At 53.1% G+C, this 17,586-nt stretch overlaps 1 protein-coding gene across 6 annotated transcripts in view; it reads left to right on the top strand.

Annotated features, from left to right (window-relative positions):
* The window catches only part of MAD1L1 (mitotic arrest deficient 1 like 1), a 308,486-nt gene that overhangs the window by 58,662 nt on the left and 232,238 nt on the right, over window positions 1-17,586 (top strand). The window lies entirely within an intron of this gene.

Raw genomic sequence — 17,586 nt, 5'->3', positions numbered from 1 at the left:
AGTTGGGTCTATTGCCACTGAGCCACGACCAGAACTCCCAGTTCTACTTCTTTCCAATTTGGATCCCTTCTTTTTCTTTAGTTTCTTTGTCTATGACTTCCAAACTATGCTGAATAAAAGTGGTGAGAGTAGAAATCTTTGTCTTCTTCCTGATCTTAGAAGAAATGCTTTCAGCTTTTCACTGTCGAGTGTATGATGCTAGCTGTGGGTTCATCATATATGGGCTTTATTAGGCTAAGGTAGGTCCCCTCTGTTCCCACTTTCAGGAGAGTTTTTAGCATAAATTGATGTTGAATTTTATCAAGAGCTTTTTCTGCATATATTGAGATGCCCATATGGTTTTTATTCTTCAGTCTGTTAATGTGTGTCACACTGATTGATGTGTGGCTATTGAAAAATCCTCGTATCTCTGGGATAAATTCCATTTGATCGTGGTGTATGATCCTTTTAATGTATGGTTGGATTCTGTTGGTATTTTGTTGAGGATTTTTGAGTCTGTGTTCTCAGAGGTATTGAGCTGTCATTTTCTTTGTGTGGTATCTTTGGTTTTGTTATCGGTGTGATGGTGGCCTCATAAAATGAGTTCAGAAGTGTTCCTTGCCCTGCAATTTTTTGGAATAGTTTGAGAAGGATGAGAAGGATAAATGTTAACTCTTCACTAAATGTTTGGTAGAATTTGCCTGTGAAGCTATCTTGTCCTGGACTTTTTTTGTTGGGAGATTTGTTTGTTTGTTTGTTTGTTTGTTTGTTTGTTAGGGCCACATCTTGGAACTTTCTAAGTCAAAACTCCCTCATTTGGCATATGGAGATTCCCAGGTTAGGGGTCGAATCGAGCCCGTAGCTGCTGGCCTGCACCACAGCCACAGCAATGCTGGATCCGAGCTGCATCTGTGACCTACACCACAGCTCACAACAACGCAGGATCCTTAACCTCCTGAGTGAGGCCAGGGATTGAACCCGCATCCTCATGGATGATGGTCAGATTCGTTTCTGCTGAGCCACGGCAGAAATTCCTGTTGGGAGATTTTTAATCAGATTCAATTTCAGTACTTGTAGTTGGTCTGTTCATATTTTCTTTTTCTTTCTAATTGTCTTTGGAGATAGTGCTTTTCTGAGAATTTGTCCATTTAATTGGCATATAGTTATGTGTAGTATTCTCCTTTGGCTCTTTGTATTTCTGTAGTGTCAGTTGTAACTTCTTTTTTATTTCCAATTTTATTGATTTGAATCCTCCCTTTTATTCTGTTTTTTTTTTTCCTTTTCCTTTTTATGCCCACACCGTGGCATATGTAAGTTCCCAGGTTAGGGGTTGAATCCGAGCTGCAGCTGCCTGCCACAGCCACAGCCAGAGCAATGTGGGATCCGAGCCCCATCTGTGACCTACACCATAGCTAACAGCAACACTGGATTCTTCACCTGCTGAGCGAGGCCAGGACTGAACCCTCATGCTCATGGATTCTAGTTGGGTTCATTACTGCTGAGCCACAGTGGGAACTCCCCTCCCTTTTATTCTTAATGAGCCTGGCTACAGGTTTATCAATTTTGTTTATCTTTTAAAACATTATCTTTTAGTTTCATTGATCTTTTCTGTTGTTTTCTTAAGTCTATTTCATTTATTTCTGCTCTAGTCTTTATGATTTCTGTCCTCCTACTAACTTTGGGTTTTGTTTTCCTTTCTCTAGTTAGGTTAGCTTGATTATTTAAGATTTTTTTCCCCAGAGGTAAGCTTATTTCACTTTAAACTTCCCTCTTAGAAATAGTTTTGCTGGAGTTCCCGTCGTGGCACAGTGGTTAACGAATCCGACTAGGAACCATGAGGTTGCGGGTTCGGTCCCTGCCCCTGCTCAGTGGGTTAACGATCCGGCGTTGCCGTGAGCTGTGGTGCAGGTTGCAGACGCGGCTCGGATCCCGAGTTGCTGTGGCTCTGGCGTAGGCCGGTGGCTACAGCTCCGATTCAACCCCTAGCCTGGGAATCTCCATATGCCGTGGGAGCGGCCCAAGAAATAGCAACAACAACAACAACAACAACAGACAAAAGACAAAAAAAAAAAAAGAAATAGTTTTGCTGTATCCCATAGGTTTTGGATTGTCGTGTTTTTGTTTGCATTTGTTTTTAAGTATTTTTATTTTCCTCTGATTTTTTCGATAATTCACTGGTTATTTAGTATCATATTGTTGCGCTTCCATGTGCTTGCATTTTTTTTTTCCTTGCATACATTTTATTTTTAGGTTTGTAGCATTTTGGGGATAATAGGGATCTTGGAACTTTCCAAATCAAAACTCCTTCATTTGCCAAATAAAGACACTGGAACTTGGTGAAATTAGGTGACCTGTCCACGTTAGTGGCAGATCAGGACTACATACCCATTCTTTGGACTGTCCAGTTAATAAGCACTCACATTCTCTCCAACGTGAAGTCTCTGGTGTCCAAAGGAGAATGTGCAGTGTGATACAACAGAACTGATCTTCAGCATGAATCCTATGCTTAGAACACGAGCTACGTAAACCTTCTGGTATAAACTACGTTTTTTTACTCGAATCAAGATTTCTCCATTTTTATGGTTTCTCTGCAGTCCGTATTCTCTGATATGGTATATAACACTTCAACTAAAAGACTCCTACAATTGTTCAATCCATCAGGTTTCTACATCACATCACTTACCTTATTATTATGAAGAGTTAATCATGAAAGCTTCCCTCTCATCAGCGTTTTTTTGGATGCCATGTAAGATTTGTACTCTAACCAAAGGCTCTTCCACATTCATTACACAGGTAGGGTTTCTCTTCTGTATGAAATCTCTGATGCACTGTAAGGGCTGAATTCTTACGGAAGGTTCTTCCACACTGATTGCTTTCATGAGGCTTCTCACCTTCAGCAGTTCTTTGATGTTCAGTAGAGTGTCTGCTCTGGCTGACGGCCTTTCTACATACACCACATTGATTGGGCTTCTCTCCAGTATGAATATCCAGATGGGCATTAAGAGAGCATCACACAGGGAAATGTTTTCCACACATCGCACACTCATAAGGTTTCTCTCTAGTAGGGATTCTCCAGTGTTGAATAGAGATGAATTCTTCCTGAAAGTTTTCCCACCCTTTTTACATTCACAAGGTTTTTTATTCCAGAATGCAGTCTCTGATGCACTGTAAGGTCTGTACTTTGGCTGAAGGATTTCCCACATTTGTTACAGTCATAGGGTTTTTCTCTAGGATGACGTCACTTGTGCAGCGTCAGAGCCGAGCTCTTACTAAACGCTTTTCCACATTCACTGCACTCATACGATTTCTGTCCTGCGTGAGTTCTCTGCTCTATGCCCAGGCGCATACTTTGACTGAAGGCTTTTCCGATTTCACTGCACTCTACGGTTTTTCTCCTGTTTGAGTTCTTTGATCCACTCTGAGATTCATACGTGGGATAAAAGCTCTACCACAGTCATGGCATATGTAGGGTTTCTCTCCAGTGTGAATCCTTTCATGTTAACCAGGGCTGAATTCTTGCGGGAAGCTTTTCCACACTCTCCACACAGATACGGTCTCTGTCCAGGTGAATTCTTGGATGAACAGTAACGTTCATGCTCCGAGTGAAGGTTTTCCCACGGTCGTTGCATGTGGAGGGTTCTCACCACTGTGACCTCTTTGATGCACAGGGAGGAGGAGAGTTCCGGGAAGCACCTCCCACACACAGTACACTCGGAGTGTTCCTCCCCCGAGTGAACCCTCTGCTGCCTAAGAAGGGACGAATTCCAGGGGAAGCTTTTCCCACACTTGTTACAGAAATAGATTTTCTCTATTGTAAATATTTTTTGAGCTTCAGTTCATTCAGGATTTTCTTTAGTATCCATTTCATGTGAATTCCGATTGTGAGAACTTTCCCCCGTAGAAGTAGTTTCTTGTGTATCATCAAATGCATCCTGATTGGAATATCTTTCAAGTTCATTACCTCCGTAAGTCCCTTTCTCAGAGAGTTTCCTTATGGGTAACTTGCTCTTGGCCCAGATGTCTGTCCTGGTTCTTCTGTTGCCCCTCTAACTGATGATCAGGTTTCCCCTAAAGAAGAATGTCGGGGACCTTCCCTTTCCACTGTCACCACATGTGATAATCTTAAGTAGTGTTGGGCTTTGTAGTCGATTTTTGGTTTCCAGTCTCCCGGTCCTGGAGGATCATTGTGATGAGCAGATGGGATGATGCCTGGGAAGAGCCGAGCACAGCACTGGGTAGCTGCTTTCTCCTCTTGGTTTTGGATGAGAAAATAAGCAGCTTAATCTGGCGGTAACATTGAAGAGAGCCTGGGGAGGTGCACCCTGGATGCTCTTTTGTCATCAAGCTGAGTTCTTGCTCCAGCTGAGACATCACATTTGGTTTGGAAAGCTGACCCCTTGAACTCCCAGTGGTAGAAGCTGGGCCGCCATCGCCTTCTCATTCCTTTCCACGACGCCCTCTGGGGCGGGGGGCACCCAGGAGGCAGAGCCCCCTCCTGCAGATGCGGGGAGCAGCCAGATGATGAAGGCGTGTGTGTGTGTGTGTGTGTGTGTGTGTGTGTGTGTGTGTTCTTGTAGGCTTTTTTTCCCCTTGTAGTTGATTTCTAATCTCATAGCATTGTGGATGGAGAAGATACTTGATATTTATTACGATGTAAATATTAAAGAAAATTCCGGTTTGTTAAATTTACCGAGACTGCTTTGTTGCCCAGCATGTGATGTGTTTTGGAGAATGTTCTGTGAAAAGAATTTCTGTTTTACTTTGGGCTGAACTCTGTGCATATCAGGTAAGTCCATCTGGTCTGATGTGTTGTCTGAGGCCCATGTTCCCTTCCTGATTTTCTGTCTGGATGCTCTGTCCATTGATGTAAGTGGGGTGTTAAGAGTCCCCCGCTATGATCGTGTTAACGGCATTTTTCTCCTTTTATGTCTGTTAACATCTGCCTTAAATGTTGAGGTGCTCCTGTGTTGGGTGCATATATACTTACGGCGGTTTTTTATATCTTCTTTTCGGATTGCCCCCTTGATTGTTAGGGAGTGTCCTTCTCGTCTCCTGCGGCAGTCTTCATTTTAGTCTCTTTGGTCTCACGTGAGTATTGCCACTAGACCCTTGTAAAGCCCCCATTCGTGGGGACTACCTCTTTTCCATCCCCTCCGGTTTAGCTTGTGTGCGTCCCTAGATCCGAAGTGGGTCTCTTGAGGACAGGCTGTGCATATATGGTCTTGTCTTTTGTACCCATTCAGCCAGTCCATGTGTTTTGGTTGGAGCCTTTAGTCTGTTTACATTTAAGGTAATTATTGATATATACACATTCTTAATGCCATTTTGTTAATTTTTTCCATAGGTCTTTTTTCTTCCTCTCCTCTTTTGTTCTCTTGTGATTTGATGACTGTCTTTAGTGTTGTATTTGGATTCCATTTTCTTTCTTTCTTTCTCTCTTTCCTTCCTCCCCTCCCTCTTTCCTTCCTTCCTTCCTTCCTTCCTTCCTTCCTTCTTTCTTTCTTTCTTTCTTTCTTTTCTTTCTTTTCTTCCTTCTTTCTATCTTTCTATCTTTCTTTCCTCCCTCCTTTCTTTCTTGTCTTTTTAGGGCCGCACCTGTGGCATATGGAGGTTCCCAGGCTAGGGGTCCAATCGGAGCTACAGCTGCCGGCCTACACCACAGTCACAGAAATGTGAGATATGAACCATGTCTGTGGTCTACACCACAGCTCACAGCAATGCCGGATCCTTAACCCACTGAGCAAGGCCAGGGATCGAACCCACGTCCTCATGGATGCGAGTCAGGTTCGCTGACCGCTGAGCCGTGGTGGGAACTCCTGACGTCTTTTTAAAGCAGGTTAGTAAATACGGCCGTGTCTTTCTCTACTTAAGGCCCTTCTTTGCGTGTTACCCTGCTTGGGAGGAAACCCCACGGCCTGCCCACCCTTCAGGAGCCTGCACCCTGGCCTGTGCGCTCTGCGTGTGGTCTGCCTTGGCTTTCTGGGAGCTCTCCTCGCGTGTGGGCCTTGGGGATCCTCTTCCTAGAAGCTGTGTCTCACCGGGCTCTGCTCCCAGCTCCTCCTCATTGCAGGGAGCAGGTCCTTAGGGGACTTGTTTTGAAAACAGGGTTCTAGCCGTTTCCGTAGTCCGCTCCACTCACTTAAGGGTGGATCAACTGAAGTTCAGAGAGGTACAGCGCCTGCCCAGGGCCGCACAGCCAGCTGGGCCCTCCTTGGAGACCTGTTGCTTTTCCAGGGTTCCAGACCTTTCTCCCGCAGGTTCAGAGAGTGTCTGGTGTGAGGACGTCCCTCTCGGGGGGCCTGCTCCCCACAGCCCTTTGTTCCTACGTTGCCTCTGGTCATGTCCCTAGGAACAGCTGACTTGGTTTTCAGTTCCCTGTTCTCGCTCCGCAGTCTCCTGCCTCTGCTGAAAGCAGCCTTGCAGGTAGGCTGGCCGGGCCCACGGTGAAGGTCAAGGCCGAGCACAGGCACATCAGGCGGGCACCTGGCATCTGTGAGGCACCCCGGCGGGTAGGGGGGAAGCAGGCCTTGATTTCCTGTTTGGTTCACACGTGCGCTTCCAGCGCCCAGTGCCCAGGGGGTGACGCGACCACGTCTGCCTCCTTGTTTACCATCCACCCTGTGGCCTGGGTGCCACCTGCCCTCCCCTGGGTGGTTTTGCGTTGTGGCTTCCGTGGGCCTTTCAGTGTCACCCTGGCTGGGGGAGCTGCCGTTGCTTCCTGTTGGCCCCACGCCAGCCACTTCCTGCAGCCCCGTGGTGCTGCTCTTGTGAGCGGGTCTGCCAGGCATGAGCTGCTCAGGGCCTCTCCGCCTTGGAGGCCCTCACCGCGCGGCTCCATGGTGCGTGTGCGCCCGGGCTCCCGCCGCGCCTCCCAGCTCAGCAGCTCTGCTCTCACGGGCGGCGTGGACGGGCCTTGATGTAGACTCAGGGCGGTGGCAGTGCCCTCCCTCCCGGAGGTCGGCCTGCGGGCGTCCGCTTGTGTCCTGAGCCCCCCCCGCCACCCCTCTTCTGAGCTCCTGGCTAAAGTTGTGTTTGGGTCCATTATCTTGCCCCTTTTTTCATTATTTAAAGCATTCAAAAGATCAACTTTTCCAAAGGGTTCGGGAACAGGGAGAGAAAATTATGGCATTTGTTTGAAAGGTTCTGCGAGCTTTTTTTAGCTCACACAGTTCAAAGAGCGCCTCTTGTTAATCAGAGGAATATTCTGGCACCCCTGGGGTGGCCACACTGGCTTAATTGGAACCCAGGCTGCTTTGAAGTCCTTTTAATCCTGCCTGAGCTAGGAGGAGGAATTCGAAGGCAGCAACTGTAAATTTGACATTTCTTCGTTTTATTTACATGTGTCTGGGGACCTACGTCGTTCGTTTCCCTGAAGCAGTTCGGCTGTGTTGCTGCTGGTGGACATGGACTCGGTCGTGCGGGGCCCAGGGGCCACTGCCTGGTTGTCCGGATGATGGCTGCTGTCCGAGCTGGGCTGTGGCGGCGTTCGAGGGCCTGCGTGGGGACAGTTGGGTGGCTGGTGCTGCTGACTGTCGCCTGGACTTTGCTCGCCTGTCTGGCTGTCCTTGGAGATTCCGCACCCAGAGGAGCCTGTGGTTGTGCTGAAGTCACTTAAGGAGTGACCTCGTGATGGAGGCCGTCCGTGTGGCCTCCGGGACCTCCTCTTTCACAGGCGCCACTGACCAGAGGCCTCCCTGACTGGAGACCGAACTGGCCGCAGGCTCGTCTTTATTGTGCCCTGGGCGTCTCTGGGGGCCCAGCCTGGCTGTGCAGGCCGCCCGGCTCCCGGGTTCTCCCTTCCCGCCTCCACCCATCCCAGGGTGGGTTTTGGGGACTCTGATTCTGTCCGCGAACAGTTGGCTATCTGGGTTTTCTATCACCTGGAAACGGACAGGCACCACTCTCAGTGCCAGGCGACCGGGTGCAGTTGGGGCAGGGTCAGGGCACCGGCTCCATCGCTGGCAGTGACGAGCGCCTCATGGGTCCAGTGGGCGTCCCAGGTCGCTGCTGGTGCCCTGCCTGCTGTAGCTCTGCAGGTTGTGCTTGTGTCATGGTCCAGGAGGGAGTCAGAGCCGCCTGGTGTGACCCGGTGACTCCAGAGCAGCCCTTCCGCGGTGCCCGTGCCCTTTGATCTCCTGTTGAGGGCACCTGTGGCCCCGTGGCTGGCGATGCTCCGAGTCTGCTCGAGTCTCTTCGGGAAGGAGGCTGCGGCTGGAGGTGCGTCCTCACGGTGGGCCTGTGTTTGCACAGCAGTCGATGGTGCGAGGGACGGAGCCCAGGCGGGGACATGCTGACTGACGTCAGTCTCCCTCGCGAAGCCCTGCGGGCGACTGGCCGGGGCCGCTTGGCTTTCTCAGGGGGCGCAGGTGGCGTTTGGTTGGGTGTTCCGGTCTGAGACCTCCCGCCCAAGTCCTTTATACGCAGTGTTCTCAGGACAGCCCCGGGTCGGGCCTCCTGCCGTGGTCTTCGTCCTCCTGATGAGGGAACCGACGGTGGCGGAGGCTGATGGTTGTCAGAGGCGGCGGAACGAGCAGTGAACGGAGGTGGAATTCGGGACGCTCCCTGCTTGCCGCGGCCTCTCTGTGCTGCTGCTGCTTTGTGGAGTCCGCGCTGTGTGCCCGTCCCCCGTCTCCGCGTCGTGTCCGCTTATTGGGGAGACCTGGGAGCAGCTCTTGTGCGCGCTCTGCGCCTGATTGCCCCCCTCCGTTGGCCAGTGCCCCGCATTCTTTCTCTGAGCTGTTCCGATAGATTCTGCAGCGTGGCGAGGCTCGGGACATGGGCCGATTTGAAAACATTGTTTTTGAAATGTGTTTTCCATAGAAAAGAGTGTCTTGGAAAAGTGGATACAGCCGCCCCGTCCCCATCCTCAGGTTGAGAGCAGTTCCTTTGGGAACGTGTGGCCCTCCAGCCCCTTTCTCACCCATTTGCCTGGGTGGTTGCGGAAGGCGCCGCCGCCAGTTGTGGCGCCTGCCCACTGGGCTGCTCCCGGGACATGGTGCTGGTCTGTCCCAGGTGAGCCCATTTCCACCAGTTGCACATGTTACTGTAATCAGATAATTTCATTAAACATTGTAGAGTCTGGTGAAAAATGTGTGAAGGAAGCCCTGTTTCTGTGAAAGCAAAGTTGAGTGCTTTGGAAAGTCTCAAAAGAGAATTGCTAAAAAGCTGTTGAATAAAGCGAATGGACAGTAAAAGATGAGGAGAAAAGTTGTAAAATTTAGGAAGATTGCAGTTGTCCATTTTATTTTTTATTTTTATTTTATTTATTTATTTTTTTTGTCTTTTTACCATTTCTTGGGCCGCTCTCGTGGTATGTAGAGGTTCCCAGGCCAGGGGTCTAATCGGAGCTATAGCCGCCGGCCTACGCCACAGCCACAGCCACGCGGGATCCGAGCCGCGTCTGCGACCTACACCACAGCTCACGGCAACGCTGGATCCTTAACCCACGGAGCAAGGCCAGGGTCAAACCCGCAACCTCATGGTTCCTAGACGGATTCGTTCACCACTGCGCCACGACGGGAACTCCACAGTTGTCCATTTTAAAGAAAGCTAAAATCGTGGGTTATATGTTGTGGTTTAGGCAAAAAGTAAGGTGAAATTCACTTTAGGGCACCCATATTTGAAGCAAAAGTTTGCAGCTTGTGGAATGATTGTATACTTGTAATATTTTAAGTTAAGATGGTTGTGTGTGTGTGTGTGTGTGTGTGTGTGTGTGTGGGGTCCCTCCTTTAGCCATCTTTCGCGGTCAGCGACCAGTCTTGATAATCACATGTCAGGTGGGGAGTCTTTTATTAATATATCTTTGCCTCACTTAAATGGCACATTATGCTTTGTGTTAGCTAGACATCATTTAGAAAGGCTATATGATGGTTTCATTGTAAGTGGTTATAATTAGATGTTATGCACTAATTCACCACGGAGAAAGTTTTCTTTTTAGACAAATTTTGTTTGGTGTCTCATTCTGCAGTATAAGTTTGTAATGGTAAGTCCTAAAAAGTTATTTTTCGAATGGGTATTACATTTCCTCGGTATGAATAGGAAAGCTTTTTAAAGAGCCGTGTGATGATCACAGTCTTGTTCCTTTCCATTCTCCCTGGTAGGAAGCAGCTCTTTCTGTCTTGGCTTTCTGGGCACTTTTTTTATGCATGTTTGAACCAGTACAGCTAAGCTTATTTACCGTCTGTTTCTTTTATACAAAAGGTGGCACGTAGTAGACGCATGTTCTGCTTCTTGTATTTTTCTTTAGTGGTCACATATTAACATAAAAAGATTCTCTGTCCTTTTCTCTTTATTGTAGAAGAGTCCATTGTGTGGGTAGACTGTGACTTATTTAACTAGTCACACTCAACTCTGAGGCAGTCATCTGAGTTCCAGCTCGAGTGGAATTTAGCTGGACAGTGGTTGTTCTGACAAGGTGTCATGGTTGCCGTTGATCCAGCTCCGGTCTGTGCAGGGCTGCCGCTGCACCAGGCGTGACTCTGGGCGCACAGCCAATGAGGTGGCAGGACAAAGTAGAAAACAGTACCTCGCCTCGACGGCGCTGGCGTCCCAGTGGAAGCAGAGGTGACAGGTGAATGCCTGGCCTCCAGGATGGTGACGTTTTTCGTGAAGGAGAGCAGTGCAGGTCTAAGCAGGATGGTTGGGGCAGAGCCACGGGAGAGGTGGGCCTCGCTTGGGCAGAGACGCGAGGGAGTTTCAGAGGGTGCATGGCACGTGGACCCCCAGGGCGGAGTCGGCTGCAAGGGGCGTGCAAAGGCCCTGTGGTGGGGGTGGCTCACGGCTAGTGATTGGGGCTGAGGGGCAGGCGTGGTCGTCTGCCTGGGGCCTCGCAGGCTCCCTCCCTTGGGGACTTGGGGTCTCGCTGGGCCTCGTGCTGGGCGCGCACTGGGGAGTTTGGACAGGAGCGGCCTGTGCCTGCATTCAGAGTCACCGCTGTAGCTGTCGTGTTGCTGCCGGTGCTTCAGGGGGTCTGGAAGCAAGGGCGGTTGTTACCAGGCCGAGGGGCTGTCCGGTGGGCGCTGGCGGCCTGGATCTCGCGGCGGCGGTGGCAGAGCGGTGCAGGGCAGCCGAGTTTGGGTGTGTTCTGAAGGCAGCCTGACTGGAGCGGAAGGTTGGGGTTGACGCTGGCGAGCACGATGGCTGTTTCCGGGCATGTCCGTCGCAGGGGAGGCCTCAGGACGGAGGCAGCAGCTCGGGGCACAGGGCCTGCAGGCCTCGGGGAAGCAGGGGGAAGCGGGGTGGTTCTCCGAGGACCACCCCCAGGTGGTCAGAGCTCAGTGGGAACACCTGCTCTTCATGTACTTAAACCACCACGGAAAACCGCCGTCACGTCCTTCCCGAGGTGAGTGGTCACAGCAAGGGAGGACCCTGCGGCCACGACGCCGGTGACCAGGATTCTCCCCACCCAAGACACGGGACCCCCCAGCCCGGAGGGCCCTCCCTCTCAGGCAGGCGCTCGATCTGCTCCACGGCTCTGGGTCCCAGCGGCACAGCCCGCCCGGGTGCTGACGTGAGACGTCTGGAGAAGCAGACGCCTTTGGCGCCTCTCTTGCCGGCAGGCCGTCTGTGGCTGATGAGGACTGAGTCCTTGTGTCACGTGGAAACTGCCCTTGGCCACTGCTTGACGAGGGTCCCCATGTGTGTGCGGCCGAGAGGGACTGAGGGCCTTTGTAGGTCCCCTGCAGGTGGGTGCCTGTGGCCTCAGGATCAGTCCAGGGTCCCAGCCTTCCTTTGCCTGCAGGCCCGCCAGCCCGGGGGCCGCGGGGCCCGGTGCGCAGGGAGCACTGCTGGAAGGGCGCGATCAAACCTGGCCGCACGGGGTGGGCCTGCTCCTTTGAGGCAGCAGTGGCTGCTTCTCCCCGCCCTGGACTTCCCAGGCTTTATCTTCAGTCAGCGCTTGGTGACAGGAAGCCTTCCCAGCCTCCCTGCGCGGCTGCGTCACAGGGGCGAAAAGAACCTGGCTTCCCAGGCCGTCCTGTCGCCCCCGTGACTGGGCAGGTGCGTGTGCTTTTCCTCCTTTGGGCTGTGGCATCGGGTTTTGCCGTCTGTCTCCCAGTCCCAGTTCTGCATGCTTTCTGCAGAAACAGCCTTTCTGTGGCAGTCCCACCTCACTTGGGCCTGTTCCCAACCTGCGGGACCCTGCGACAGAGGCCCAGCCTCTGGACCGCGGCTCTGTGCCCTGGGGGCTTCTGGAAAATAGCGCCTTGGAAGAGAGCTTGAGGTTTCTTGCTTGTCAGTGAGTTTTGTGGTTGTTGCTGTTTGATTCATTTTAGCAATTGGAGCCCTCTCGATCCCACGTCTCCCAGAGCCATTGAAACGGCACTTTGAGCTTCAACAAGAGTCCTGGCATCTGCTGTTAGGAGCCTCGAAATAGCTGCTGCTGGGGCTGGAAAGCCTCTGTCTCGAAAATAAACCGCTGGGCTCGACTCCCCAGGCCTCCTGTTTTGCTTGCAGCTGAGTTGGAGTCAAAATTCAGCTGCAGACTGAACAAAGCCTTTTCCCCTCCTTTAAAGTCCACCAGTTAGAGTTAAAAGGCTTCGCAGCTGAAGCCAGAGTTTTGAACAGCCCATGTCACAGCTTGGGCTGCCGTAGGAGCTGTCGCTTGCCTGTCATCTCTGAGTCGCAGGATCCCGAGGCCCTCTGAAGCCTTCCGCTTTGGAGATGTGAAGTGGCAGTTTCAGGTGGAGGGAGCTCGCTGCCGGAGCGCGCTGGTGCCGTTCTGGGCTGCGATGACACTTGGCCGACTGCTGCTGGGCGCAGGCGTGCGCCTGACCCCCCACCCGCGCACCCTCGGTAAACACCTCCAAGGGGCTCTGGCCACGCACGAGGTCAGGAGGTCTGGAAAATAAACACTCTCCCTGCCCGTCGGAGGTCCTCTGGCCTCTCGTCTTTGATGGGGTGTGTGCTGAAGGCTGCGGCTGTTTAATCATCCTTCTTGATTCAACAGCTCCTCAAGAACCTCTCTCCGTCTGCTCCCGGAGCTCATTGAAGGCTGGGTGGTGGCAGAGCCGCGGTCCCCTGGCCCCACAGAGCCAGGCCGTGAGGCCCCGCCGCCTGACCTCCGGGCTCCTGGGTTCGCCTTTCTCCACGTGTCCTGAGCACCCCGGGCTCGAGCTGTGCTGGGTGCTCCCCGAGGAAGCCTGCCTCTGCAGCTGGGTCTTGCCAGGGGCCCTTCCACCTCGGGAGTGTGCTGTGTGTGGTTTCCCCGTAGTTTTTATTTGTATTTACGCATGTGATATAAATTCCCACCCAGAGAAATGCAGGTGTTGCCCAGGCTGTTCAAGACCCAGTCACTGTGCCTGCCGGCCAGGTCAGCCCAAAGGCGTCATCAGTTAGGGGGAGTCTTTCTAGGTTACGGTCTGTGAATGTGCCTGCAAACGGGTGACTTTCTCCAGAAACGAGGCGCGGCCCCCGGGTCGAGGTACCCAAATGGATCAGACACTTGGCGCTTGGGCCCGACTCACCAGCGCCCCCAGGAGGAGGGCGCGCTTCTGGGGAGCAGGGTCTGGGCGCTCGGCGTGTGGCAGGGCTGGCCAGGCCCCACCTGTGGCCGGGTGGTCACTTGGGGTCAGAACGAAGGAACGCCCCTCCCGAGGCCCAGAAGTCAGCGTTGCTGCTCCTGCCCTCCTGCCCCCCCCTCGGGCCTCCCCCTGTGCCCGTGGTGCTGCTGTCCTTCCCTGCGCTCGGCTCCAGGCCTGGGAGCAGGGCGGAAGGAGGCACGTCGGAAGGCAGTGCTGTGTCCACAGCTGGACAGTACAGTCTAAAAACAACACTGCTGTTGGACAGAGTCTCACAACAGAATCATAGAATCATTTTGAAAAATGAAAAAAAAAATGAGGAATTTTGCAACTGTAATGTGACTCTGGCCTTTTGTGAGCATTTTCTTATCCGTCCTTACCTCCACACAGATGTTTTTAGTTGAGCTGCCTCTAACCTCGTCCCTGGCTTTGCTTTTTTCAGTGTGTGTGTGTGTAGATATTGTATGTACGTGTATGTCTATTCTTGCTGTTGTTGCAGAGCTCTCTGTCTGCCCTTTCTGGAGGAGGGGCGGAAACTCAGAGCACACGCCGCGGGGGCTCCTCAGGCGCTGGGGTCCTCGTTTGCACGCCAGGCTGCTCGGTGGGGCGGAGGGGACAGAGGGGTGCAGGAGAGCCAGGGTCCTGCTTGGTTTCTTTGAATTTGGAGCCAGGCTCCTTGATGCTTTGTTGGAACAGCGGCTCCGAGGTTCCAAAGGATTTGGGTGTCTGCTGGCCTCGGTGCCGCTCTGTTGAAGAGTGACCCAGGCCGCCAGGAGGTGGCTGTGCGGGCGGGCGGCAGCCTGGCCCACAGGTGTCACAGAAGGACGCGGGTGCCGAGCAGCGAGGGGTGGAGCGTTTCTGAAGGAGGGCGTATTTGTTCATTTGCCTCTTCTTTTGACGGTAGCCCCCCCCCCCCATTATTAAATCGTTACATTTCAGATCTTTTCTTCCCGAAGGGGGAGCCTCGGTGAATGGAGAGTCTATAGCGTCTGGCTCCGCCTTCGTGGGGCTGGTTTGTGGCTCAGGGCCAGGCTCCTGCTGCTGAATTGCTCGGCTCCCCAGTTCCCTGGGTGGCTCTCCACCCTCCGGGGAGGCTCCTGCGGGGGCGCCTTGGGGAGAGAGCCGCCTCCTCGGGGAGAGAGACTCTCAGACACGGACCCTGCCCTCTGCCCCAGGCCCGAGCCTGGGAGGGTGTGCGAGGAGGCGGCGGCCGGGTCCTGCTCCCCCAGCCACCCCTGGGCACCCGGCTGCTGCCTCGACAGCGGTGGCTGGTGTCCGGCCCATATGGACCGGGGCCCTGCAGAGGTGGACATGCAGATAGTTTCGTTCGTTTTAAATAATCTTTTCACTGATGTAGGAACAGCTTGTATTCTCCTGTGACTAACATAGAAAAAGAGAAAACGATTAAATCTCTTTAAAATGTGTTCAGAAAAAAACATCTCCTGGCTTAAAAGGGCGTATTTGTTTTGCTTACTTATTTTTGTATTAGCATTTTGAACTCCTTGAGGTTAGAAAATGGAAGTTCTGAAAAAAATGGGCAACTGGCATTCAAGGCTGGTTCAACCTCTACCCTTCTTAGATTTCAGCCTCTCAAAGCTCTTTTACTGGTTAACATCTTTTCAGCGTACCTTTTCTATTATTATTTGGCTTTTTAAGACTGTTTGCATGGCATACGGAGGTCCCCAGGCTAGGGGTCGAATCCGAGCTGTAGCTGCCGGCCTACACCACAGCCACGGGCACCCGGGATCTCAGCTGCTGCCTGGGACCTATACCGCAGCTCGCGGCAACGTCGGATCCTTAACCCACTGAGCAAGGCCAGGGATCGAACCCATGTCCTCACGGATGTGCGTCGGATTCATTTCCTCTGAACCACAGCAGGAAGTCCTCGTGTTACTGTTCTCTAGTCTGCAGAGCTGGCTCGTGTCGTGGTCCGGGCATGGGTAGAAACCTTGCCCGGTGCTTCCTTACACATCGAGGCCGCGTCCTCGCCAAATATCTGGTGAGGGACTCTGCCTCTGAGGTCGGGGAGGGCCTCGTGAGGGGACCTGACAGCGAGGGCCAGGGGCGCCTGTGGGGGGACTGGTGACGGTGGAGGCCCTGTGTGGGGGCTGCGCTGGGCTTTCAGGACCTGCTGCTGTGAGCGGAGATCTCAGCCTCGCGCTGCAGGGACGGCAGGGACCAGGAGACCCTCCTCTGACACCGAGGGGGTGCCATGCAGCCTCGTGACAGGGCGGGAGAGGCTGCGGGGCTGCTTTCTGGCCGCCTCTCCTCTGAGAACGGGCTGGGCTTGGGGAGGGAGGGGAGCGCTTCGCAGGCCCGGGGTTGACTCTCCTGGAGGTCGGGGCGCGGGCGGATTATTGTGTTCGGGTGGCGGAGGGAGGCCAGTGGCGGCGAAGAGGCCCTGGGGCGTGGGCCGTGGGCGGAGGCTGGGTCGCAGCAGGTCTCCGTGTGCGGCCTTGGGTGTGATGGGGCTGCAGCTGCCGACTTCCGCAGGAGGGCTTCACTGGTGGGTCAGCAGAGGCCTCAGAGTGCTTTCTGGAAGCGCGCACTGTGCAGGCGCTGGGGGCCGGGGAGGGGGCCTTGGAGTTCCGAGCTGACCAGCAGCCCCTCTTTGTAGCCTTGACGAGTGGGCCTCTCTTTCCAGAGGGGTGGTGTTGGTGTAGCTCGGCTCCCAGCCCCCTCGGTCTCAGCGCTGGAGCGGTCGTTTTCTGGACGGGACCATCGCCCTGCAGCCCTGGGCTAGGTCCCCGGGCTTGTTCCCATGGCAGGAGCTGTTGGGCTTTGGGTCCCTGCTGGGTGGGGGCATGTAAACCCTCCGTGGGGGTCCGCCTGTCTCTCCGAGACATTCTTTCTCCTCGCCGTTTTTGAAAATGGAGAGCAGTCCGTTTACAGGGTTGAGCTGGTCTCAGGTGTACAGCCCGGAGATTGAGTTGCACACGTGCATCTCTTCTTTTGCACATTCCGTTCCGTTGCCGGTTATTACAGGATGCTGAGCGTTCCCCGGGCCATGCAGGAGGTCCCTGTTGGTTGGTTTCTAAGTGCTGGCGCGCGTGTGTCCATCCCGAGCTCTTCCTTCCCCTCCTCCCCCAGCCGCTCCCTTGGTTAACCCCCTCCTCCCCCAGCCGCTCCCTTGGTTAACCCCCTCCTCCCCCAGCCGCTCCCTTGGTTAACCCCCTCCTCCCTCAGCTGCTCCCTTGGTTAACCCCCTCCTCCCTCAGCTGCTCCCTTGGTTAACCGTAAGTTCGTTTTCTGTGTCTGTTTGCTGGATAGGTTCCTTTCTGTCATATTTTAGACTCCACATATAGGTGACCTCATAAGGTGTTTGTTTTTCTCTGACTTACTTTCCTTAGTGTGAGAATCTCTGAGTCCATCCATGTTGGTGCAGATGGCATTAGTTCATTTTTTTAATGGCTGACAAGTGTTCGTGTGTGTGTGTGTCCTCTTCTTTATCCATTCTTCTGTTGATGGACATTTAGGTTGTTTGCATGTCCTGGCCGTTGTGAGTAGTGCTGCTGAGGACGTAGGTGTGCATATATATCTTTTCTAATTAGAGTTTTCTTTTCTCTTTTTGTCTTTTAAGGGCCGCACCCGCGGCATATGGAGGTTCCCAGGCTAGGGAGTCTAATTGGAGCTGTAGCCGCCGGCCTACGCCAGAGCCACAGCAACGCGGGATCCGAGCTGTGGCTGCAACCTACACCACAGCTCATGGCAACGCCGGATCCTTAACCCACTGAGCAAGGCCAGGGATCGAACCCATGTCCTTATGGTTCCTAGTCGGATTCGTTAACCACGGAGCCATGACAGGAACTCCTCTAATTAGCGTTTTCATCTTTTCTGGGTATGTGTCCAGGAGTGGGATTGCAGAATCCTATGGTAGTTCTGTTTTTAGCTTTTTCAGGACCCTCCGTGCTGTTTTCCATGGTGACTGTACCAGTTTACATTCCTCCCAGCAGTGGCGGGGTTCTCTTTTCTCCACACCTTCTCGGTGCTTATTATCTATAGACTCTTTATTTGTTTGACTGCACCCATGGCATGTGGAAGTTCCTGGGCCAGGGATCGAACCCGCGCCGCAGTAGTGACCTGAGCCATA

This window comes from Phacochoerus africanus, chromosome 5 (genome assembly GCF_016906955.1).
Source record: "Phacochoerus africanus isolate WHEZ1 chromosome 5, ROS_Pafr_v1, whole genome shotgun sequence".
NCBI lineage: Eukaryota > Metazoa > Chordata > Mammalia > Artiodactyla > Suidae > Phacochoerus > Phacochoerus africanus.
Note: the sequence above shows the minus strand (reverse complement) of the source record. Positions and strands in the feature narration are given on the sequence as shown.